This window comes from Eulemur rufifrons, chromosome 13 (genome assembly GCF_041146395.1).
Source record: "Eulemur rufifrons isolate Redbay chromosome 13, OSU_ERuf_1, whole genome shotgun sequence".
NCBI classification, from domain to species: domain Eukaryota; kingdom Metazoa; phylum Chordata; class Mammalia; order Primates; family Lemuridae; genus Eulemur; species Eulemur rufifrons.
The window spans coordinates 9,975,785-10,002,637 of NC_090995.1; the positions used below are offsets into that span (position 1 = coordinate 9,975,785).

Consider the following 26,853-nt stretch of genomic DNA (forward strand, 5'->3'; position numbering starts at 1 on the left):
TTGGAGGCAGTTACAGAGTTGGTTCCTTCAACAAATACTAATTTTTATTGAGATCTAGTTATGTGGCATTTACTGAAGAGACGTAAGTCCTATACTTGGGGAGACAGAAGAAAAGCAAATAAAATTTTAATAATTATCTTTAAAGACATATACTAAGAGCCTGTTGTGTACCAGACACTGTGAAATGGGCTGGTGACAAAATTATAAAGAAGATTTAGGTGTTCCTCTTGAGAAACATAAAATACAATTCGCAGGATGCTCTGCGAGAACACAGAACCAAGTAGGGAGATGAGGGTTACAGCAGGTTTCTGAAAGAGAGAGACTTTTGAACTAAGGCTAGTGGGATAAGTAGAAGTTCGTTGGGCAGAGAAACAGAGATAATGGTGCTCCTGGAAGGAAAAAACAATATGTGCAAGGACATTAAGGGTAGTGAGGACAGTCTGGAGAACTCCAAGTGCAGCAGTAGATTCAGAAGATCTGGATTTTAGAATGTAGAATGTAGGGGAGGGTAGAGGTGGGGTTAGGAGACTAAGCTAAATAGGTCAAATCATGGAAAACTATATCCCATCTTATGGAGTTCTGCTTTTCTCTTGAAAAGAATGAGGAGTAATTGCAGAAATATAAGAAAAGTGTATATATATTTATAAATATATATTTTTTGACAGTCACAGAAGCTGTGAAGGAAAATGATATAAACAGACTTGTATTTTATAAAAGATCCTGTGACAACAATGCAGAGAGAAAAAGACAAGAGAGAGAGGTACTGGGAGCCCAGCAAGGAGGCTGTCGGGGTGATTCAGTGCAAAGTAAAAGGCTAAGGAAGAATGAATATGCTTTAACAAGAATATCACTTGATTACAAAGTGCTAAAATACAACTATTATTATAAGTAAATGCTACCTGCAGAGAGAGTTGTGCTTGTTACATTTTAAGAGAATTTGTTCCTTCATACTTCTCTTTGAATATAACAGAGCATGGTGGCAGGAATAAAGGTCAGGTCCTCATGAAAGGTGATTCATAAGGAAGGAGAGGAAGAGGGGAAAAAAGCTCTTTGTTTTCTCATCCTGGAAGGATTCCAGTTTCTAGCTTACTGTGCTGTAATTGAAAGTTATTGAAGTGACCACTGTTTCACGGAGACACAGAAACAGAAAGAAAAAGCTGCAACATCTTGGGAGTTTCACAAAAAAATTATAGGTCCATTGTTTGTAAGCAGAAAAGTTAGCAGGTATGCTACTATGATTAAGGTGAGTTTTGTGACTCTAGGAAAGGTGTCATTGGGTCAGAGTGTCTTTCAAAGTACTGTAGACACACTGACAATGAAATTTTGTATGTAGCTCTTACGTAAAGAGATTAAGTGATGAAGAATGATTAAAATGCTTTCATCTGTAGTGTGGGGAAAAAAAAAAAAGCTATCATTATGCCAAGTAGATGCCTAAAATCAAGACTCCTCGCCCTGTCCTCTTCCTGTCTCTCCAGCCCTCTTTCCCCCGAGCTATACTTGCTTTTCTCTCATACCTGCAGCCATTGCGTAACCCACACTTTGAACTGTCTTGGTTCCAGATAGTCTCTTCAAGATCAGATCATGTGTCAGATTTTGTCTTGATATTTGCTTTAAAAATTATAGTAGCCCTACATGTAACATTCTTTGACCATATCACAGTCTTGTCAGGTAGCACTATGAAAAGAATTTCATATCTACAAAGTGACCTTGGATGAAGAAACTGTGATTCTGAGAAGGTCATACATTTCACAAATAGTTATCGAGTTAGGTGAATTATCCAAGATCACATATTTAGTTGACAGGCTGAGATTACGTATAGATCGTCTGATTATTTAACCACTATTTCCTGCCTGGCTTCTGCCTTGAGTTCCTTTCCTCTTTCATGTGTTTATACTCTTCTCTCCCACCTGATTGTGAGTTCCTGAAGGAGAGAAGGGACCGTGTCTTCCGTCTCCTTTGTGTCCACGGCCGTATCGAGTGGACGTGTGCTCGGTTGCTATTGCTGTAGTTGTCACTGTTGTGACATTGTCATGTGTGCCCAATTCGGATTTGAATTCCACTGTCGGACAAGAACACTGACTTCTCTTCATCTAGCTGACCTAGACCTCTCAGAGATTGAAGTCTGACTCTAAAAGAACAGAATTTCATGTGTCAGTTTTCTCTCTTGTGGTCCTTGGAATGTACTAACCCAAAAGCACCGTGTGCTTCATACCCTTAGAGATACCGCAGAAGCCAGGACGACTGTGCCCTCTCGTTGTTCTCCCTTAATATCGATGTCATCTCATTTCTATCAGTGACATGCTGCTTATTTATGTAGGAGAAACCCATTGTTTTATAAGGTTCATCATACCTCTGTGCAACTCTGCACTTGCGGCAGACTGTGTGTGCCTTGGGACATTTGCCAAAAAAAATTGCATATTTTAGTAACGTATTACAAGTGTACATTTCATAAGAATCAAACTTGCAGCCGTATTGATAATAAATATTCAACATTAACTGTACTCTTTGCCCTTCAAGCTATCTAATCTGCAATTAAATATGACTTTCTTCATTTCTGAAGTCCAGCCAGCAAAAAAAAAGCAGTCATAACTATCCTGTTTGTATTTCATAAAGAAAGAGCACTCCAATTACTTGCTGAACATGTGTTCATTCCCTATAGTGTTTCACTCTCTGCTACTTGGAACCAAGTCAGGATTTTTAACTAACTAGTGAAGCCGAAATAAAATTAGAATTCTTAGCCACAAGATGCATAACCATGTCACATACAATATAATTTGAAAAATTACCAAATATCATAGCCGTTGTTCTGCTGACTGTGCAGGGTCGACTGCCATGGAGCTCATATGAGCGAAGGAGAGTCTAAAGCCGCCTTGTGAAAAGCCTGGTGACGAGTTTCCTGAGTTGTCTCCACTCTCCGGCCTTCATAAGAAAGATTTATAGAAAGGTAGACTTGAAAAGGTCCCCAGTGTCCCAGACTGGATTAGAAAAAATATCTGTCTGTATCTCAGCAGACAGTGTTGTAATCTTTTCTTGACCACCGCTAGCTCCCATGATAAATACCCCAAGGTCGTCTTAGATAAACTGTTTTATATAAGCTAAACATTTATTAAAAATATTTTTCCAGTCTTGAACTTCAATCTCCTTTTAAAGTGAAAGCCTCTGATATTTCTTTCAGTATTTTTATTATTAAAGTACAAATAGTTCTCTACCCATTCACCAAAATCTGCCCCTCAGTACAATTGCTGTGACTACTCAAATTTTGACATTTCACTGGGATCTAAACTTCAATTAAAATTTTTTTTCTCATACTGTTTACAGTGTAAGCAGTTGATGGAAAAAATCGGTGCGTGATCGTAAGGAAATTTATTGTCGTATCTTCAGACCATTTCTACTGGCATATAGATCACAAGAGTGTATCTGGACTGCCGTGGTTTTAGTTGGATTTATTTTAACTCTAAGTCAGCAAACTCTTATTGGGCACAACCTAACAATCCGTTAGCCTTTTATCTTCTTCTTGTCTGCATTTTGTTCATTTTGTTTTGTTTTATTTTTTGAGACAGGGTCTTACTCTATTGCCCAGGCTAGAGTGCAGTGGCATCATCATAGCTCACTGCAACCTCAAATTCCTGAGCTAAAGCAATCCTACTGCCTCAGCCTCCCAAGTAGCTGGAACTACAAGCATGCACCACCACACCTGGCTAAATTTTCTATTTTGAGGGGTAGATGAGATCTCACTATGTTGCTCAGGCTGGTCTCGAACTCCTGGCCTTAAGCAATCCTCCCACCTCAGCCTCCCAGAGTGCTAGGATTACAGACATGAGCTACTGCACCCCAGCCTTCTTATCTGTATTTTTTAAATTTTTCTACAGTGAATATATACTGTATAATTTACAATATGAAAAATATTTTTGTCTTGAATCAAGGATAGCAGTTGCTTCAAGGAAGAAGTGGTAATTGTCAGAGTTTAGAGAAATCATGTAGAATGACAAATGAACTGCCTTTGGACTTGCAGTTAAGACCTCACTCGTTCAGGAGGATTAAATCACCTGAATGGAGCATGGGCAGCATATGAGAAGCTGAGAAAGGCTGAGTTTTGCTTGGATGGATGGGTATGGATTAGGGAGGATATTCCAGGTTAGGAGAAAGGCCTGACCAGAGACAAGTGGTGGGAAAGCAGAGCAGGACAGGGGACCAAAGTTGTTGACCCTGGGTCCCCCGCACCCCAGTAGGAAGGAGAAGGTGATAATGTCTGTGTGTGTGTAGAGAAGCAGAGTTGGGGCCCTGCTGAGTGTGTATACCACCTGGATTTTACTTTGTAGGCTAGGAAGGGCAACCAAAGCTTTTTGCATGATTAAAGCAGTATTTGGGAAGATCAATTCTGTACAATCTGCATTAGGGTGAGAAAAACCAGAATCAGCAAAACTTATTAAAATTAGGAAAAAGAAACTATGACGCAGAGGTTAAGTAAATCAGATTTAAATGGGGAGAGTGTAGGAAGGTAAAGGGGAATGGTGGTAATAGACTAATGGACAGGAAAGAAAGAAAGACAAGGTCATCTCATTTAAACTTTTCTTTTTTTAACAAAGTATTCATTCAGCTATCACTTGGTTTGACCGAATTCTATATTATTTGTCTGTTTCATATAGAGTGATTTGAAGTCTAGGATGATATTATTTCCAGAGGTACTTAGTTTTTTTTGTTTTTTTTTAAATGTAAAATCATTTTAAATCACTCAAAAAATGTAGGTGTAAATCTAACAAAACAGGTACAAGACTTAAATGTTAGAACTGCACAAATCTGATGAAAGAAATCAAAGAAGAGCTAAATAGACACACCATGCGCATGTACTCAACAAAACAATAACAAATACAGAGATTAAATAAAGAGAAGTTGAGTCTTCTCAACATAGAAGTCACCATAGTAAAAATGTCTGTTCTGTCCACATTGATATATAGGTTTAATGCAATTCTGTTAAAATCCCAAAAAATATGGAACGCTTCATGAATTTGCGTGTCATCCTTGCGCAGGGGCCATGCTAATCTTCTCTGTATCGTTCCAATTTTAGTATATGTGCTGCCGAAGCGAGCACAGGTACTTAGTTTTTGAAAAATATTTCACCAAGCTGTTTCCAGCCTTTCAAAATTGGATTGATTTATGTTTAAAAGTTGTCTTCCTGAAGTAGTATTTTGGAGAGTTGTTCTGGAATTATAATTCATTTTCTTTTATTTCGTATTTTGTTGTATATATTTAAGGTGTAAAACATGTTTTGATATACATATGTACACATATGTTTATTAAAATATATTTTCTTTATTTAAGTAATGAATTTCAGTGCCTATCTGGGGGGCCACTGGTTTTATTAGCTTTATTTATTTATAAGTCTGGTTTATTTCCTAATTTATTTGAAATTTCTTTTTCCAACTCATATTTTCTCACTAAAATTCAATGAGAAAACAAGTTTTTTGGTTTCATTCTGAATTCTAATAATGCTCTATACATGAATAGCACTAAGAAGAAAGGATACAAACATATATACAGTTATTTAATGCACTGGGTCCAACTTTCTGAAAAGTTGAATTTAAAAGGGTTTTTAAAAAATGAGATCATTTAAAATACACTAGGAGTTTTGACACTTTAAGGACTAATACTGTGATTTTTTTTTTTTTAATGTGATGTGGTAACACAAATTGCTACTTCCCTTTATTTTCCTTTTAAATACATTTTCACTTACTCATTTGTCGGCTTGGTCAAAGAAAACCGTTCCACTTTGTGTTAAAGTGAATTAATTTTACCAGCCAGTGTATTGACATTGAGAGATTGGATGCTTGTGCTCAGTATGTCGTGTCTCAGAAACATGAAAAGTTTATGTTTTATGGATACACAATCAGCCAGTCGGTTACCCTATCGCACCGAACAGTTTTGACATCTCTCTAAGGAAGCTCTGCCGAGCCCAGCTTCTCCTCTGTCAGGAAGTATCATTTAACGGGGTGAGAGGGCACTGGGACAATTTAAGGCAGCTGATCTCAGGTGTGGTGGCAGCTGTTGTGTGGAACATGACTTATTTTATGAGAACAGAAACACTATTATCTGGACTCCTGAGGGAGATTTGGAGAAAGTCATGCCCAGCGAGTCCCATTCCAGGAAAATGTGCTCGAAGCACTTATTTATTGGCAATGATCGCTAACTGAGATTCCATCTGGCAAAACTGTGGATTTTTCCCTGTCCCAGAAAGTTGGGGAACAATTATGTAAGTCATCTCAAAGAATTTATTTTTAACTACTTTTTATGGAAAAATTGCAGTCCCTCACTTCTTATAAGAAATGCCCTTTAAAAAAAAAAATAAGCTTCTGCACAAATTTCTATATAACTGTGCTACTTCATAGACCATGATATAACTGCTCGTCTTTTGATTTGACATTGATAGTTAATCTTTCTGGTGAATGTTTTAAATCTTATTTTCTGTATTGGAAATGCTGGAACCAGTTAGTCAAGGGAAGAAGGGAACTCGTGCACCTCCAGCTGTCCAGGCCTTTAAACCTCACCGCTCTGTTAGCAGCTTCCTCCTCCCGCCTCACTGGCAGCTCTACAGGATTTTTAGAATCTAAATAAATCAGTGCTGTGAGCATTTGGGAGTCCAGCAAGTCTAGTCAGATAGATTTTAATGAAATAAGCCCATACCCAGTTTTAAAAGCAAGATCCATCATTAGAATTAAAGAGGTGTGTCTTTGGAAAAACAATTATATAATTTCTATCTCTGTGGGATTTTTTTTCCAGCAATCTTAAATAGACTAATAAATCTAATAAATAGATGAGGAAGGTGTCCAAGAAGCACCTTCTTATCAAACTTGTAAGAAATTATTTTAATATATCATTATATCTTAGGAAACAAATCAATCTGATTTTAAAACGATATTTGTAAACAAATTAACGTGGCCAAGAAATGTTCTTGGTTCCTTGGTTGTTTTTAATTGATGTTGAAATTAACATCAAATGCAGCCACGTCATTTTTGGAGCACTTGTGGCTGTTGATAGCACAAGGCAAACACAGATATTACCAAACACTTGGAATCTGCTGAAGAAGTTATGTAAGAAAATGAGAAATCTTGCAAGCCAGCTAAAATGTGGAAAAGGAAATAGAGAGACCATAATGTAGAATGCCTAAAAGATTTCTAAAGTTTTAGATAGAATTTTTTTTTTTTTACATATCTGTGATTGCACATCATTGTATAACCAGGTAAGTTTATTTATTAAGTCAGTGGTGAGCATTGTTCTTCATTTGAACCTACATGAAGAATCTATTTTATCTTCAGTATAGCCCTACAGTGGAAAATGTTAAAAAGTGTATGGAATACTGCTTAATAAATTTTTTTTTTTTTTTTTTTTTTTTTTGAGACAGAGTCTCACTGTTGCCCAGGCTAGAGTGAGTGCCGTGGCGTCAGCCTAGCTCACAGCAACCTCAAACTCCTGAGCTCAAGGGATCCTCCTGTCTCAGCCTCCCGAGTAGCTGGGACTACAGGCATGTGCCACCATGCCCGGCTAATTTTTTCTATATATATTTTTAGCTGTCCATATAATTTCTTTCTATTTTTAGTAGAGATGGGGTCTCGCTCTTGCTCAGGCTGGTCTCGAACTCCTGAGCTCAAACGATCCGCCCACCTCGGCCTCCCAGAGTGCTAGGATTACAGGCGTGAGCCACCACGCCCGGCCCTGCTTAATAAATTTAAATCTAATCAAAGGAGCTATGCTTCAGAATCTCTAGAAGAGACTAATTGATAATCCATTAATTTGTAAATTGATTTATTAATATAAGTGTCTGTTCTGTGTAAAGGCTGCAAAAGAGATATAGTTCTTGGAGTTACGTTGCAAAAGGAAGACAATATATACAGTAGATTCAAATAACAATAAAACTGTGGGGAAAAAGTTAGGTATCACAACAGATGCAAAGGCCTATGTGAGTTAAAAGGGGCAAGAGATTTCTTCCAGCTGGCCTAGGCCTGAAATGTAGGTAGAATTTTGCCTGGAGGAAGTGGAATGGGAGAATATTTCAGACAGAGAGAACAGCGTGAGCAAATGTTCGGGATAGAAAAGTTCAGAGCAGATTTTGAAGATAGTGACCCAGGCACATCAGGAGTTGTTTCCTTAAGAGGTATTAGCAGCTGAACTGGAGAGGTGAATTGGGGTTAATTGGTGGAGAGTTCTAATCATCATAGTAACAGGACAGAGGTTTATGGAAGAGGTTAGTTGGGAGCTACTGACATCCTTGAGCAGAGGAGAGAGTGACCAGATCACAGGCACTGCAGGAAATTCCCTGGAATAGTGAAAAGTATGCTTAGGAGACAGGGTAAATGGAGGCAGAAAGAACAATTTGAAAGTTGTCCCAAGAGTACAGATGGCCTAGGCAGACTGATGAAAGAGTTGTGACAAGACAACCAACAAGATTTATTTAGTTAAGGGGATGACAGGAGAGGGAGGAGTAAAGATGACTCACGGTTTGAATCTGATTCATAAAGAGAATAACATCATTATCCAGAAGAGCCAGGAGGAGGAGAAATTTGGAGGTCAGATAATTGTTGAGCAGTTATTATTTGCCAGGCAGTATCCTATGTGTTTCACATGCGTGACCTCATTTATTCCTCAGAGCAAACTCGGAGCTTTTAGACAACCTGCCCAAGTTGACACTGCCTGTCAGTGGTGGAGTCAGGATCCAGTCCCCAGGGCTGTAATTCCGAAGCCCAATTTATTGTAATGCCTGTAGGGGTAAAAGAGGAGGAAAGACAAATGAAACGAAAGGAGAATGTTGATCAGGAAGGTTTGGAGAATTCCCACCCCAAGATCACAGAGAACTAACGACTTTCAGCAAACTGCAAGTGCCTGTTTCAGAAAAGAATAGGAAAGGATCTAAGAAAAGGCATTTAGGTTTAGTAGTCAGAAGAGTATCGGTGGCCTTAAAACACAGTTTCAGAGGATGGTAAAGTCCCCATTCCGTTGGCATGGTTCGGAGGAGTGATTTCGAGGAGGTGGAAGCAGCAGTGGTGGCCTTTGGGGAAGTCTGTGGGCGGGAGGAGGGGACTAGCACCGCCAGGCCAGGGAGTGCAACTGCTGAGGAAACCTAAGGCCGGGAGACACTCAGGTGCCCATCGGCAGGGAGCAGAAGCAGGTAGCAAGGGATAGATTTAAGATGTAGGAGAGACCAGGCTCCTTCCAGAAAAAGGAGAAAACGATGACATCTGATACACAGATAAGAGGCGTGAGTCCTATGAGTGAGGACACTTTCTCCTAAACTAGGAGGAAGTCAAAAAGATTGAGGCAAGATGTGTGTTAGGGTGGGGATGGCGGTGGCACTCGCTCACTCATGTGTGATGATCTTGACTTTCTCAGTCTATTAGGAGGTGAAATAATCAGCAACTGAGAGAGGTTTGGGTCTGTGGCTCTAGAGCTTTGCAGCAGTTGCTGTGGGAGTGCAGTGAACAGCTAGTTAAAGAAAATGAAAAAGGTTGCAACACTGTGGTTCACCCCGAGGTTAAATATCATGAATTTTTAGTAGAATTAGTTGCCAAGCTATGTAACTTTTCTTTTGCAATGTGTAAAAGTCTGGCAATAGACTGTCGAGTTGGCAGGGCTTTTTAAAAGGATGAGAGAGCAGAGGATGCTAGTGAACCCATTTTAGAAATAATAGATGCTCAGGAGAGCCGGGAATGTGCTTTTTCTAACGTGCAGTTGGTTTGAGTGCAGGTTATCCTTTGCAGGCATTGCAGAACAGAGCTAAACAGAGAACTAAGTGAAAGGACAGAAGAATGGGGAGGGAGAAGCATTGGCAGTTAGGAGAGGTGCATGGTAAGGGACTCAGTGAGGAGGAAATACACCTGGGGAAACGCAATCGGAATATCCGTGTTTGAGAAATTAAAACTGGCAGAGGTCACAAATGGCGCTTCCACTCCCTGAATGTAGAACTGACAAGAGGATGTTAGAAATAGAAATAATAAAGGTATTCAAGTGACCAAGGACCTGGCAGTGGCCGAGGGTAGACAGAAGGGGCTGCAATTAGGTACAAATTCGTAAGTGATCATCAAGTAATACCCAGAAAATAGATCACAAAACAAAAAAAGGAGAAATTATAAAAGAGTTGAAGAGGCATATACTTACTGAGTTACAAGTTAGTGAACTTTTTAAAAACCATTGACATTCTGTTTAATATGGCATGCTAGAGGGATGTTGACAGGAAGACTTAATTTATGAGGAAATACATGTGAAATCACATAGTGAATGTAAATTATAGTTCACTTTAACATATTTTAAATGTATCTAGTATAAATTGAGTATAAGTATGTATTTACATTTTTTAATATTGAGTCTTTTATTGTTGAACTTTTATGTCTGTTTTAGCCAGATAGTATTGATGTGTTCATAAAATTCAGAAAAGACAAAATATTACTTTTGTCATTTAAATCTTAACTATTCCTAAGAATATTTGTATCTCATGAGGTATTTTTAAAATTCACAAAAAATAGAGTCAGCACCATGGTGTGTAGCAAAGAGTTCTTGAGCAGGCAAGAGATGTTCTGAATCAAATTTCTGTTCTGCCACTAACTTTCCATGTAAATCTGAGCAAGTTATTAATACTTAATTTTCTAGTACCAAGCTTACTCATCAGCAAAATAGATATCATGATGTATAATCATGGTTTTCTACCTCAAGCAATTATTTAGAGTGTTAAGTAAGAATTAAAGGCATTTTGAAAAATAATACTTACGTAAATATACAGAACTAAGTTATTGTCACTGGAGAATCATATTCGAATTTGCAAATGTAGAATCAAAAAAGAATATATCAACAATTTCAATTTCAATTTTAGAATTAAATCAACTCTTACTTTAAAGGGCTGATTTTAGTTATTGGTAGTCTATCATAATGTCTGAACATAGTTTCAGGATGACTAATCTATTTTCATAAACATGACAGATGATTTAGCCAGACAATGAAAATGTTTTTATTAGTAGGTATAGCAAAGGAAATTAGACCCCTTATAATAGGACCTTGTGTTCTAAATTCAGAATTATGAGTAGTCTATAAAAAATTGGGGAAAACTACAGGGTAGGAGGATACCCTTTAGAACATATAATCCCCCACTGTTTCTGAATGCCATGGACTCTTTTCTGTCCTATCTTTTACTAAAAGTAGTGGTCTGGGTTATGCTGTAACTCTTTACAGCTCTCATGATGTGAAAGAAATCTATAAATGTATTTCTGTCATCCTTATAATATATGAAATCCATGGAATGGCAATTATGTTCCTAAAAACAATACCCTAATATTCCACGCTGAAGAAGAAATTGTAAGGAGAGGTGATAATTAGCAGGTTTTTAGAAGACCTTATGGAAAAACTGATGTTGTGTTACCTATAAGTTAAAACAAAATAAAATTTAACCCTCCCCATCCCCATGCTGTTGATGTTCATGGAGGAAAAATGGGTAAATAAACACATTCAGTTTTATAAGAATAAAATGCAGAAATAGTAAGTTGAAATAGCTTCCATGAGAGTTGGCTCTCTGATCCCTGAAGGACTTGGGCAGAGTCTCAGCACGTATCCTCCCCAGAAGTGGGAGCTACGTGCCTTAGGTGATGTCACCAGGGACTAGAAACCACCACCGTGTAAACAAACATCGGCAGGAAATAAATGTGGGTAGGGCAAGGGTCTAGAAGCATGCCTTCCTTCTAGAAAAGTCTCATGCCTTTCAAGGCTAGTGTATAATTTTTTTTTTTTAAAGGAAGAAAGGGGACACAACCTAGCTCTTGCCTTGTGCCACAGAAACCTTTAGTTTTGTGGGCAATGTTTTTCCTTGACAAATGGATTTCCTTGCTGGCAGTCTCTCTAACGAGAAGTACGGGACTCTTCACTCTTCTTGCGGCAATTATTGGTCGCTTGCCCCAGACTGACAAGCTCGTCTGTGGAGCTGCTCAGAGGAAAGTTTCAAGTTACCGGAACTAGGCAAGCCCACTGAGGATCAGGAGCAGGAGCGGGAGGAGGAGGAGGAGTAAGGGGAGGAGGAGGAGCAGCAGCAGCAGCAGCAGCAGCAATGCCTTTAGCGCTGCAGCAGCTGCTCCTCTGATTGGCCGGGTGGTTCAGCTGCTTCCCTGGAACAAAAGGTCAAAGTGGACTGCAGTGTAAATGTAGAGGAGCAGTCAATAAAACAGCATTGCCTGAAGAAGTTTGGAGGCTGCAAGCAGCAGCACCCTGGCGAACTGCAGAGCAAGCTGCCTCTCCTGCCGTGAGGTGCAGCCTCATGCCCGGAGCCAGCTTAGCCACTGCGAGAAGACGTCCACTGCACAGACGACCAGACTTGTCCTGGAAGACACAGTTGTGAAGTTCCCTTGCAAATTTTCATACAAGAATGGCTTGTGAAATCATGCCTCTCCAAAGGTAGTATTCATTCTTATGTGTTTTGTTTTATTCCGTTCTGTATTTTAAGTAGCATAAAGCCATATAACTTTGCCAATACTTGGCATCTTTTAGGAACATGCTGCAAAATGTGTGGAGTCTGTTGTACATATATTTCTTCGCTAAGACCAGAAGAATTTAAATTTTATACTCCTTTGCTGATGTTTTTGCCCAATTTCTTTTCTTTTGCATTCAATTATTATTTTTCAGTTGTATCCTCCTTTGAATGGAAATAAATATAAGAAAATACCTTTGAAATCCAAAGACGGAAGAATATATTAAGCAGGTTTATAGTAAAACTGAATCAGCTTTTTAGCAGTGTTTCCACTAAGGCTGTTTCAAAGGTGGTAGGGTGAAGACCTTTTTAAAATGCATCTTAGGATACTTCCCTTCTGGAGTTCAGATCTAGGCAAGGATTTTCTATCATTAAATACATTATAATAAAGGAGAATAAATGTTAAGGATAATTTCTCTTGAATAATTCTACATGGATTTATTACACTAATGGCATTTTTAAATATCTCTATGTAAGAGTGAGCACAAGGCTTTGCTTTTTGTTCGCTAAATGATTGTAATATGGATTGCTGGGGGGAGGGAGGGCATGAGGGAGTTATACCAAAGCAGAGAAAGGTAAATTTAAACAAAGGGGCTTATTAAAATGAACACTGTTGGTGAACTAATAAGTAAATAATGTAGGCATGGAGAAAGTCTCAGATTTGCCCAATGTCACATTTTATGATTTTTAAAATTACTTTTGCTAATCATATTTCAACTTTAACTGCTTTACATGCAGTGGCATTTTATTCCATGTAAATACTTCATTTAAGAAAACTCCGGAGGGTTTTATTAGTGAAAATGATAAATAGTAAACATGGTTTATTTATGGATTGAAAAATCTTGGCAAAAACTAATTTCATTTTTAAAAGCTATGCCACAAATATTTCACAGAACGTTCATGTTTTAACAGTGAAAATAAGGTTAAAAAAATTGTTTATTTGCAGATTTTTTTCTGCAGATGCTTTGAGATAAACCAGTTTAGTTGTTTTTCTTTTGCTGTACTGACAAGTATATTGTGATGGGAACTTGAGGTGTCCATAGAATTGCTTTTCTAAAAATGAATAATCCAAAGGAACAGAACATGGTTTATGGATAGATCTAAAAATTTTCTATATTAACTCAGTGAAAAGATCCAGATGCTTGAAGCTTCCAGGAGACCAAAGCTAATGTACATTTTTTGGAGTCTTGATTTGGTTTCCAACTTAAAGTTGGAGACTTTTTTTCTTACAATGATTTCAGTTCTTAGGAGTCTCAAGCAAGTTGTATTCTAGATAAGAATATTGGCTATTACTAAACTCTGTGGTAGCTGCTTGATGATATAATAACTACTAAGAAGAAAATAGGTCTTTATACTGCTAAAGCATAGTTCAGGCAATTAAAATGATAAAAGCTAAAATAAAAGCATTATTTCTAGAAATTATTTTATATTGTTAGTCATTAATGAGCCTGTTAGGAATAAATCTTGGGATAATTTGAATTTGCATTCAGGAATTCAGAGTCGTTACTCTTGTCTCTTTGCATTCCCACCCTTAAAGGTACTATTATGTACCTCACTACCACAGTGTTTCCCTAGCTCTTAGTTTTGATTTCTCTGTAATCTTCACTTCCAGCCTATGCCCACCTTTGATTATAAACCTCCTGAAGGTAAGGAGTAGCTTTGTGCGGTTCTCTTCCTTACAGATGCCTTGTGAATGTAAACATTTATGCAGGAAACCTTCCTGCTCTTACATATAATTGTTTCTTCAAATCCCAGTTCAGTGTCTTTGGTTATTGATTTCTGTGACTTTCACGGTGATGATGAGTATCGGCAGTTGCCTCCACTGTTCTCCTGCCTAAAGCTGGAAGATTGGAGAGTCTTGGCAGTGTTGATGGGATGAGTGCTTTATTCCATTCTGTGGGAGAGCACCAAGGGGCTAGAAAGTGGATGAGTAGAAGAATAGCTTTCCATACCAGTTAAAGAAATTCATGCTCGCTATTTGTATTGAGCAGAGAAGTCAGTGCTGCTCAGACTTTGACTGCATGAGAAGTATCTGGGGAGCTTATTTTTAAAATCAATTCCTTCCCACTGCCCTCCTTCCCTAGATCTACTGAATCTGAATCTGGAGGTGGCAGGGAGAGTATCTGCATATTTAAAAGTTCCCTAAAAGAAAATCTGATACAGATGGTCCACACTTAGAGAAACACTGATCTAAATTCTAGTTAATGATTATAGCTTGTATAAAGCTGGTGACAGCTGGCATATATAGGAATCTAACACGGTACGAGTCAACATCCTCAAATAGAATGTTTAGTATCATGACCTTATGTGAGGTGTTTTTTTAATCCATGATTGATACTTTCATTTTTTTGGATTCTCAGTTTTACCAATTAAAACAAAACATACTTACAACATTTTCTCTTTGACTGAACACTATACTGCCAGTGATCTTAAGGTAATGAAAACACAGCTCTGCTTCAAAGAGGTCAGTGAGGATGCAGACACATTACCAGACAATTACAGTTCCATGTGGTGAATTCAGTAATACACAGTATGATTAGCGTAATAATAGAGACGTGCGTAGATGGATAATATTACCCTACGTTTTATTTAACCTCACGTAAGCGTATGATCTTATTAGAGGGCATGTTTGTACCCTAATGTCTCCTTAACTTATAATTTTCATAAATGACTTTTTAGCCTTTCTTAGCATATTGCGAAAGTGTGTACAAGGTATTTTGTTACTGCTAATCCATAACCGAGATGAGAATAACAGATGAGGTTGAAAACTAAAAATGAAGTAAAGTACTCTGGTCTCCTTTAATGTATTTTGCTGTCTATTTATTACGGAATGTAATTTGCAGAGTTTCCAGGATGGAGTTGACTATTTAGAAACTCATGATCTTTCGAAAAAACATGGCAGAGGCTGAACGTTTAAAATGTAACCGTCTGTAAAGTACTCAGTTCTTAATGGTTCATTTCAAATGGCATGAAGGTAGGATCTTATTAACTGTCTGTAGAGATGGTTAAATTGTCCCAGTTATTTTTAAAAATACTAAAATATTTACATAGTACTTCTAATAGTGAATGATAAAACTCAACACACTGTATAGCCTTAAGTGGATATTCTTGCCGTCTGAATAAAGTTCCCGAAAAGAAAGAAAATAATATCAGAAGTAAGGGGAGAAACTATTTTAAATTAAGAATTGAAATAAGAGTTTCCTTTTCTCAGGTGACTAAATTTCCCTTCTGTTACTAATAAGATAATATGTTTTATTGGATTTCAGGCTTAGTTTATACCTCAGGCTCTTGGCATGATTCATATTTCATTGGGTTTTTTTCCCCTTCAGTATGTGGGTCTGTAGGTAAAGATGTCTGTTTTATGTGTAGAAAGACTTAAGCAGGCTAAGATACAAAGTCTTAACTGAGTCTTACATCTTTGACAAAACTCTCAGCTTTCACAGCAGTATTTTAACTTGCTAAGTTAACTTTCTAATAGCCGCTAACTTAATTTATATCCACAAAGGATAAAGATGGAGGATGAAGTTATGAGCATAAATGATTAATGTAGTTTCCTTTGGTTTTAGTGCATTGGCATCTGCTTTTATGTGTTAGCATCCAATTCTTTCCTGGGTTTATTTATCACAGTCAGAAGCTATGATTAGTAAAGTCTATGTAATTCTCTTTTCATCTAGCAAATTATTGCCAGTGTATGTTACCAGATATTTGTTTTACGATGGTGAAGCGCATCATAATTCCAAATTGCAGTGGCTTTTTGAAAAAGACTTAAAACATGTATTAGTGATCCAACTTTACTGATCCAGCCAAAGTGATTGTACTTTAGTTGATTCATCTCAAAATTTCACTGAAACATTTTATCAGCAGAATTCATCTGGTCTCTCTAAGTACTGGTCTTTAGAGTATCCTTTTGTGAACATGTAAACACTGATAACGGGGACGATATGGTAGTTCACCAGGGAACAACCCAGATAATGATGGTCCAGCTTGTGAGTCTTCAGTGTGGTCCTAGAGAGCCCTCTACTGCTTGTGGAGATGACGCCTTTCCGTGAATTTATCCGTAAGTCCACATTCCTTACTTCTTGTCACTCTGATGGCACTCCTGGCACTGCCCCTCTCCTTCCACAAACACAGTCTAAGAAGGAGTTAAAGGCTGTCTGACTTCAAACCTGGGTTAACACAGACGAGGTTGTGTGTCTGAATTTATTCATCGCCAAGACGGCCTATATTTGGTAGTAACAAGAAATCACTGAGAACAAATAAGATCAGGACACTGGCAGCTAACCAGCCAGATGAATTTGGACAGGCCATTTTCATCAAATGAGATGATACCACCCAAGGTATTTATTTTATGGGGGAAATTTTGGAGTTAAAGAATATGATAGGGTTTTTGTTGTTGTTGTTTTCATAAATGATGGAACAACTCAGATGTAAAGAGTATATTGTTTTTTCTTTTGGTTTGTTATTCTTATACTTGCAATACCTTTCCAATTCCATGAATGCAAGAGTGCTTAACCACAGTATAGGTGGTGCTGTATCAGTGTATTCTGTTTCATTGCATTCTAGAGGGAAATGACCTCCAGAATGGTTTGTGGGAAGTGCTATTGAAAATAGGATCGAACTGAATGTCTTGAAACTCTCAAAACTTTTCACCCTGTCTTTTTCCTGTGAAACTTACATTTGTATTTGATGATCAGAATAAATTACCAAAGAAATCGTTTGTACCGTATAAAACCATTTTAATTTACTATTCTTTTAAGAAGGACTAGAAATAACTTTTCTAATGGCTTTATTGAGATATAATTCACACCATAAAATTCACCAATTTAAAGTGTACAATTCAATAGTTTTTCGTATATTCATAGAGTTGTGCAACCATCAATCTTAAAAGATTATCGTCACCCAAGAAAAGAAATCCTGTACTCTTTAGCTTTCAACTCTCAACTGCCCATTCCAGCACTAGGCAACCACTATTATGCTTTCTGTTTCTACAAATTTGCGTATTCTAGACTTTTTATATAAGTGGAATAATATATGTGATCTTTTGTGACTAGTTTCTTTCCCTTAGTATAATGTTTTCAAGGTTCATCCATGTTGTTGCATGTATCAGCATTTCATTACTTTTTATGGCCAAATAATATTCTGATTTATGAATACAGGCAGTCCCCAAATTACAGATGACTCAGCTTACAGCGTTCTTTCTGTACTTACGAACAGGCTCCCAAGGCTCCCCGCGAGGATGATTTATAATTAAATTAATAATTTGGGAACTAGTTTCTTCCATGCATGTAAACAAACCTGCATGGTGTTAGTAGTTGGTTGGCGCAGCATCTTTATGCCAGCAATTAGAACAGTTTCATTGTTTATATGGTCGTCACTTGCACACAGCGTCACTTTTGTTTTAACTTTTTTATTCGATTTTTGTGAGTCTGTGTTTACCCTTATGAACATGCCTCCAAAGTGAAAGTCCACTGCAAGTCCAGGTGAGCCTGCAATGAAGAGAAAGGTGATTACAGTGGAAATGAAAGTAGAAATAATTAAGCATCCGTTGAAAGGCCAGATGCCATCATTCACTGGGAAAGTATTAGGCTATAGTTGCTCAACTGTTGGAACAATTATAAAGGATAAAGTGAGAATAATGAAACATATGAAAGGTAGTGCTCCAATGAAAGCATCAATTATTCCTGAGCAGTGTAGTGGATTAATTGTTGAAAAGGAAAGGTTATTATCGATTTGGTTAGAAAATCAAAATAAGCGTAACATTCCTTTTAGCCTAGCGTTTTTGCAACATTAAGTGTTAACCTTTAATATTCTTTTCTGAAATTTCCATCTCCTATCTAAACTTTTTGTATGAGTTTATTTATATGGTATGTTTGAATTAAAAGAAAGCACAATAGTTTCTGTAATTTATTATAGTACAGAGGTATTATTATTACAGTATTATACTACATTATTATTACGTATGATGCATTATAGTATCATTATTATTACCATATAATATACTGTTCATCTGGGATCCAAGTTACAAACAAATCTGACCTAAAAACATTCTCAGGAACGTATCTCATCTGTAACGGGGTCTGCCTGTGTAGCAAATTTTGTTTATCCATTTATCAACTCATGGAGATTTGGGTTATTTCCATGTTTCGTCTATTTTGAATAAATACTGCCATCAACATACGCAGAAATAACTTTTGAAAATTATGAAAATGTAGACTCCATTTTAGAGCCAAATGGATCCTTAGAGATAATCTAAGTCATTGCTTCTGTTTTCCAGATGATTAAACTCAAACCCAATGAAACAAAATGACTTGCCCAGTCATATATATATATATGGAGAGAGAAAGAGAAACAAATGGAAAACACTCTACACAGATGTCTACATAATGGCCATTTGTATATGAAGTTGATCATGACACATATTTGAGATTAACAGTGGAGTTTTCCTCCATTAGAAACTTAGTAAAGGAAAGAGTCTGTTGTTATCCAAAAGAGAAAAGCCGGATGACTGGCAGGGGAAATTGAACTCCTGACCTTGTTCCCATTAGTGCCGAGCTCTGATATATAGACAGTGCATTAGAAACTAAAAGGGACTCTGGACAGGACAGCCTAAGATGTTAGGCAAATACTAAGTGCCCAATAAATACTTGTTGAATTGGAGATTATAGAGCAATTTAATAGAACTATATCAGAACACTATTCTCCACATAATTTCTACAGCTTTCCATTATAATTATTAGGAATTTTTTTTAAGAGAAAGGGTCTTGGTCTGCCACCAAGACTAGACGGCAATGGCACCCTCATACCTCAAAGCAGACTCAAACTCCTGTACTCAAGGGAAACGATCCTCCTGCCTCAACTTCCTGAGTAGCTAGAACTGCAGGCATGTGCCACCATACTTGGCTGTTTTTCTTTTTTCTTTTTTGTAGAGCAGGGTCTTGCTATGTTGCCCAGGCTGGTTTCAAACTCCTGGCCTTAAGCAATCCTTCCATCTCAGCCTCAGGAATATTCTTATACTAAAAAAAATTGCAAGTAATCTACTCACCCTTTATTGTAAAAGCATGTACTGTAGTGCAGAGGCAAAACAATATGGAAGACTACTTCTGTTTACATTGTATAGTATTTGATATTTACCCTGAGAAAGAAGAAATATTAATAGTTTTTATTTTCCCAAGTACTATATCCATTAAGCCAGTTTAAGAAAAATGAAGTTTTTATTTTATATTACATTAGATGGGAAGTTTTCCTCTTCTGCTGCTTATTTCTGTCTTCTATAGTGATGGAGGATAAAGTCTGTATTATAACCATCTGGAATTAATTCTACTCCGTTATGTTTTAGTAAGATGAAGATTTATTCAAAAAAGTCTAATTCACCTTTGACTTTTTTTTAAAAAGGGACTTGGATTCTCTTATTTCTAGTGCACAATAGCAACTACATGGTATTTGGAGCATTGTTTTGTCCTAGATACTGAGAAATAGTTTATAGATAATATAAACATCTCTCAATGGAAAATGTTAAGAGCAATGTTATATTCACTCTTCATTAATTTTTTTAATAGATGTAGCCCAAAACTGGATTTCTAATGAACACTTCCAAGTATCTAGATTATAATAAGCGTTTTCGGGTAGCACAGTATCTCATCTGATAGGGGTACACTGAAGGACATCATGACAAGTTCATTTTTGCACATAAAAATGGCAGATGAACTTTGTTTTGGCCAAGCATACATGAATACACGTTAAAAATTCTAAATGAACATCTTTTGATCCATGCCCTTTTCTTGTAAAGAGATTTACCTATATGTATATTTCCAAATTTAAAATGTCTTCCAAATTTAACACTACAATTTTGAAATGAGCTCTGAAATCAATTTGATTTCTGATATCAAATATAGATTTATAGTATTGCTGCCAAACAGTCCAATCTGAACTCCAGAAACTAAAGTAAACTATACTACATCATAACCTCTGCACACATCATCCCAAAACCAGATATGGACATTGATTTTAGTTCTTACATGAGAAAGACGTGTTAATGGGAAATAGTGGGACCCAGGGGTGGCAAAAACAAGATAAGTGGAAGCCCTAGAAATAGATTTTTAAAATTAAGGTACCTAAGTAAAGAGGGGAAGGGAGTTAATGAATACATTTTATAAAACCTGTAAGGACAGGGGTCAGGAAAACATGGTATCTTCTCATCAAATATAGGAATAAAACTGGAAAACTAGAACTGACTAGAAATAAAAATGAAGAACTAAACATATTTACTCAGATCATATTAAATGAATGGAACTAAAAGGCAAGAAAAAATTAAGAAGCATTTAGAAAAAGCATAAGATAATATATCAGTATTTTGCAGTCACCAATTTCAATGATGGAAAAATATATGTAATTTCACTCTCTAGGTTAAAATAACCCTTGAGCCAGGCACAGTGGCTCATGCCTCTAATCCTAGCACTCTAGGAGGCTGAAGTGGGAGGATTGCTTGAGGCCAGGAGTTCTAGACCATCCTGAGCAAGAGCAAGACCCCGTCTCTACAAAAAATAGAAAAATTAGCCAGGTGTAGTGGTGTGTGCCTGTAGTCCCAGCTACTCGGAGGCTGAGGCAGGATAATGGCTTGGCTTGAGCCCAGAAGTTTGAGATGGCTGTGAGCTACATTGATGCCACTGCACTCTGGCCCAGGTGACAACAAGACTCTATTTCAAATAAAATAGAATAACCCTTGCAATTAAAATTAGAAACCAAACATCAGCCAGCATAGACACACTGTGTTATAGTTTCATAAGTGACTCTCCTTCATTTTTGACTTCTTGACTTAAAAACTCAAGAGCCCGCCTCTTTCTCCAGTGTCATCTAGTGCTGCAGTCTGGTGAGTCACTCACATGTCCCTGTCCTGAACTTCCTCCACTGCCACACCCACCAAGTATTGATTCCCTGTGCCTTTGAGCACATCTTTTTTTTTTTTTTTTTGCGAAGTTCTCCTGTCCATTATCTTTCTCCCAATAATGCGTACGTGACCCTCAAAATTCACCCCCAGTGTGGCTTGTCTAACTGAACCTCACCTAACCAGCCAGACTGCATACTGCCTCAGAGTGTGAGGGCCGGAGCTCTGACTTCAAACAGGCTTGGATTGGAATCTCAGCCCTGCCTGCCTCTATGGCCTTCAACCAGTTAATTAACTTCTCTAAAACCTGTTTTTCTTATCTGAAAAATCTGGTTAGTAATAACCTTCCTCCAAGGATGTCTTTGAGGATTGAATGAGATAATGTACACAAACTTTTACCACAAAGCCTGTCTTAGGATGGTGAGCTTTCAATCAATGGTAGTGGTGGTGTATCCCTTTTTCATGATAATTATCAAATTTCAAGTTTCCATTTCTCTGTTAACCTATAACTTCTGTGAGGGTTGGGACCATATTTTATTGGCCTGTGTATCTCTGGTACTTACCATGGATTCTAATAAGTAATATACACTCAAAAAAATACTTGCTCAATGAACACTCACCCATGGTTGTGGAAGCTCCCAGAGCCCAAGCATAAGTTGACATCAGACCTTCATCCACTCTCTAGTTGCTTCTCATCATCCTAAAAACCAGTGTAAAATCATGACAACGTCAGAAACAAATCCTTGGCCCATTTTCCTGTGCCGTCCTCCTTTGGCAGAGGGCAAGTTTGTCAGGGGGAGGGTGACAGGATAATTTGTGTTGCCTTCTGCACATTTTTGTCTCCCTTAAGAATCCCACATTCAGAGTTAACAGTTGGGAAATTATATCTCTGTTAGATCAAAACTGTATTAATAACCCATTAAGAAATGTGTAATAAAGGTAATTATTGAAATAAGTTAGCAGACATAATTTGCTATTTCCTCCTTCCCTTCTGCAAGTATCCCTGTATTCTTCTGATTTTTGTTTCAGCACTACATATTTGAAAGTATTGCAACTTATTTGTTCATGTTCTAAAATAGTTTCTCATCAACTAATTTCAACTTTCCAGAAGGAAGTGTTGCTGTATTTTATGTTCTAAATGACTGCTTCCCTAAGGCAATCTTTATACGTCTTATAATAATGATAAACATTGCTTTTCTGAACAAGATCTCAAAGACTAATGAGAGCTTTCAGATGCCTTGAAAATAGTTTTGGGACTAAACCAAAAATTTCTTTAAGCGCCAAACAACCTTCAGGTTTGCAGTAAGGTGAAATAATTTTCTTTTCCTGCTCTTGAGCCAGAACAAACAGATACAGTGTGTGGCAAGGCCATATTCCAACATTACCTTGCCTGGACATATCCTTTTCTGGGTTCTCTGTACACCACAGATGGCATAGTGTTTACATTACAGGCATAATGGCAGAACACCCACCCATAATCATGCAGTTGGAGAAAAGAAATTATTTTCTTCAAGTAAGGATGGAAGAAAATCCATGGCACAATTGCAATTCTATTGAGTTTCGAATAGAGGGGAACAAGATAATTTAAAATAATTACCATACGGAAATCTGAGAATGCTTCTAGTTGACAAAGTCAGTTTTACAAATTATAAACAATGTTTGTTTTTAAAATATTTGACCAAAGAATTGTGTAAGCATTCAGCACAATCTTGATGATACTGATTTTATTCAGTAGCCATTTCCTGAGCACATGCAGTGTTCTAGGTACCTAGCTAGGTGCCGGTGTTACAAAGATAAAGACAAGTCTGGATGTGAGGCGAGCATCTGAACTTGTGCATTTCACTGTCATTTGCTAAGCACTTGGTTGTAGCTGTAAACAGAGTGTCTCAGAGCCTGGAAAAAGAAGCAGCTCCCTCTCCAGGGTGCTGGAGATGACTTCCCGGATTGGATGACACTTGAGCTGAGAGATGAAGTGTTTACCAGGCAGAGAGGTGAAGGAAGCATTTAAGATAGAGGGAACAACATGTACAAATTGAGAAAGTTAAAAAAGTACAATGAGAGGTCTGAAGAGGTATGTTGGGTTGAGATTGAGAAGGACTTCATGTGCCAGGTTTAGACACTTGGATTTTACCCCAAATGCAGTGGGGAAGCGGGAGAGGCTGGGAATGAACCGGTATGGACAGCAAGGAAACAGAGTACTGCCCCTGTGAAAGGCTGATGCAGTGGAAATGGAAAGGAAAGATAAGATTCAAGAGATGTCTCTCTCTTTTTTTTTTTTTTTTTAAATGGAATCCATACAATTTGATGATCAACCAAATATGAGGGTGAAGCATTGTGTTCGTCTGTTTTGTGCTGCTGTAACAGAACGCCACAGACCAGGGAATTTATAAGGAACAGAGAGATTGATTTCTTAACAGTTCCGGAGGCTCGGAAGTCCGAGGTGGAGGGCCCACGTCTGGCAAAGGCCTTCCTGCGTCATCAACTTGCTTGCTTCCCATAGAAGGTGGAAGTGCAAGAGAGGGAATGGAGGGGAGTGGAAAGGGGACCTGATTCATCCTTTTACCAGGAACCTACTCTGACAATGATAACAGCATTAATCGCCTCTTAAAAGTCCCGCCTGTCAACACTGTTGCATGGGGGATTAGGTTTATAGCACATGAACTTTGGGGGGACACATTCAAACTGCAGCAGGGATAAACTCCTTTCAGGAAAGCAGTAGGCATGTTAATGCGATGTAAATATCATAACAAGAATGAGGATTCTGTCCTGTAACTTCTAAACATGTCTCAGCCCAGGGTCCCCTGAGACGTGCAGTGTCCATCAGTCGATAGACAGCCATGGTTCACTTTTCACCTCCTAACTGTAGGGAGAGATGCAAAAGAAACGGCAGTAAAAGCAACTCGTCTTCCCACCCTTGTTTGAGAAGGCTATTCCTCTTCCCCCACACAGACTCACCCTCGCCCCATCCCGTTTCTTAGACATTGCAAGCTATTAATCAGAAGGACATTCAGAGCCAGAACTGGCTGGGCGGGCAGGATTGAAATAGAGTGAGATGATTCTTAGTTTCCTGTAAGGATAATAATTCTTGGATTCTAGAAGACAGAGTAGGAGATAAAGAATGCTACCGTCATAAAGTAAGGAGGAACCCACAGAGGCCATGTCCTATGCAAAAGGGTCTCCTTCATTGTCTCCCTGAGTCTCATTCTTGATACCTTCCTGTAGTACAACCAGGAAAGAATATTCAAAAGCAACCTGGAAATACTCTGTCGGGCCCCATGGCCTTCCAGAACTACGTCGCCATGCCCACTGCTGGGCACATCTGGACTCGTTTTCTCTCTGCTTTTCTTTGCCACCCAGACTGAACAAAATCTGTACTTCTTTGGCTCAGAGCTGATTCTGGCAGTACGGCAGAGACGGAAAGAGTCTTTGCTCTCTGTCCTGCAAAACCATAGACCTTAATTCAACAACATTCATGTAGTGCGTTATATAGCAAGCAAAGGAGATGAGTATTTACCATAGTGTTTTAGAACAGCGTTTTTTTAAATTGTGGATTGTGATGTGTTAGTGGTCATAAAACCAACTTAGCAGGTTGTGACCAGTATTATAATAATAACAGGTAGAAAAGACCCAAGGAAACTAAAGACGAATTTTGGAAATTTGTGTCCATTTTACGTGTATGTATGTGTACTATCATGATGTAAAGTGTGTTCCTAACTGAATGGTCATCGAAACAGTTTAAAACATTGTATCTGGGCTGTTTATGATGCTAGTGCATTTGAATGAGAAGTTAGATGAATGTTGACTGCGGGCCTGGAAACCAAATCCCCACGTCATTATGGAAAATTAATTCTCTCCTAGTCTTAGCATTCCTACAAATGAACTTCCAGAGCACAACCTTTTTGTAAGATAGAGACATCTTTGTTAGGCAGGTTCTTATTTCTGAATTTGAAAAAAAAAAAAACTTTTTAATAGACATATTAGTTTTCTAGGGCTGTCAACAATATACCACAAACTGCGTGGCTTAGAGCAACAGAAATTTATTGTCTCACGGTTCTGGAGGCAAATCTGAAGTCGAGATGTTGGCAGGGCCCTTCTCCCTCTGAAGGCACCAGGGAATGATGTGTTCAGGCCTCTCCCCTACCCGATGGTTCTTGGCGTGAGGCAGGGCACCATAACTCTCATCTTCTCCCTGTGTGCATATCTGTCTCTGTGTCCAAATTTCCCCTTTTCATAAGGACATCAGTCATTGGGGGTGAATGGGGGTGAATTGGGGCCCATCTTAATGACCTCATTTTAACTTGATCTCCTCTGTAAAGACCTCTCCAAATAAGGTCACATTCTGAGGTATGGGGGATTGTGGCTTCAATGTCTATTTTTGTAGTGACGCAATTCAACTCATAACAATATATTTCAAATTTCCACTACATCATCAAAAATGGTAGAAATATTTTTCTATATTATTGGGGGGGAAAATTCTAAATCTTTGGAAGTATTTTTGTTTTATCTATTGGTTTTGCTCTCAAAATAATAAGCTCTTAGTGTTGGCTAAAAATGTATGTTCTGTGAATATTAACGTCATATCTTTGCGTTTATCTTTTGGTCAGGTAAAATCTATTTAATGGCTCTTGAACTACAGTAATTTGTTTGTATTTCTACTGGCTAGGTATCGCATTCTTAGTCACAAAGTGCAAATAAAACCATCAACACAGCTGCTTGGGTTTACAAGGAAGAATTGTAACATATCCTCCCCAAATTACAGCTGCAAACACTTAGCTATGAACTGATCTGAAAACTCTTAACATTTGTTTTCCAAAAAGAACAGGGAAATTTTATTGCATATTCTTGAATGGGGCCAAATCAAAAACCTAGGCAGCAGAATACTACTTCACTTTCTAGTTGGCATGAGGCATGGTTAATGCCTGAGGCTGTGGATAAATTGAAAATGCTCAGATGTGGCACTTTATGTTCTGGGAGGAAGGAAGGAAAGGAAAATGTGCTAACTTCACTTATCACTCTCAGGGAAAGTTCATCTAAGAAAATTCCTCCCCTTAGCAAATTCTGTAGCACGTGAGAAAAAAGTCTGAGTTCCTGAAAAAATGTTTACTTTATACTTTCCTTTCACTTGTCCCTCACTTCCCCCGCCCTTGCTCTTTTGTTTTTTTTTAAGCCCCCATAGATGTTTTTTTTTTTTAGTTTCTTCAATGAATAGAACCTAGTTCTTAGCATTTACTTATTTTTTCTGTACTTTTCAGTACTTTAGGGAACACTTGCAAACTATTTTTGTCTATCTGAAATCACTTGAAAATGTATTTAAATGTGTAACTAAGTATGCAAATTATGTTAATTTGGGGGTAGCTAGCCACATTAACCAATTAGAAAGTTGAACTAATTGGAACATTTATCAGAACAGTTGAAAGGGGAAGTGAATGGATTGGTGGTTTGATCCAGTAATTGAAGGTCCATTCTGAATACCTCACTCTGG

General features: G+C 37.8%; 1 protein-coding gene and 1 non-coding gene across 2 annotated transcripts in view; one reads left to right on the forward strand and one right to left on the reverse strand.

The window, feature by feature from the left end:
• The window catches only part of FAM13A (family with sequence similarity 13 member A), a 190,173-nt gene that overhangs the window by 93,493 nt on the left and 69,827 nt on the right, over positions 1–26,853 (forward strand). The gene's annotated exons all lie outside the window — the stretch shown is intronic.
• On the reverse strand, positions 4,983–5,089 carry LOC138394017 (U6 spliceosomal RNA). The gene has a single exon (XR_011235285.1). It is a non-coding gene; the product is annotated as a U6 spliceosomal RNA (small nuclear RNA).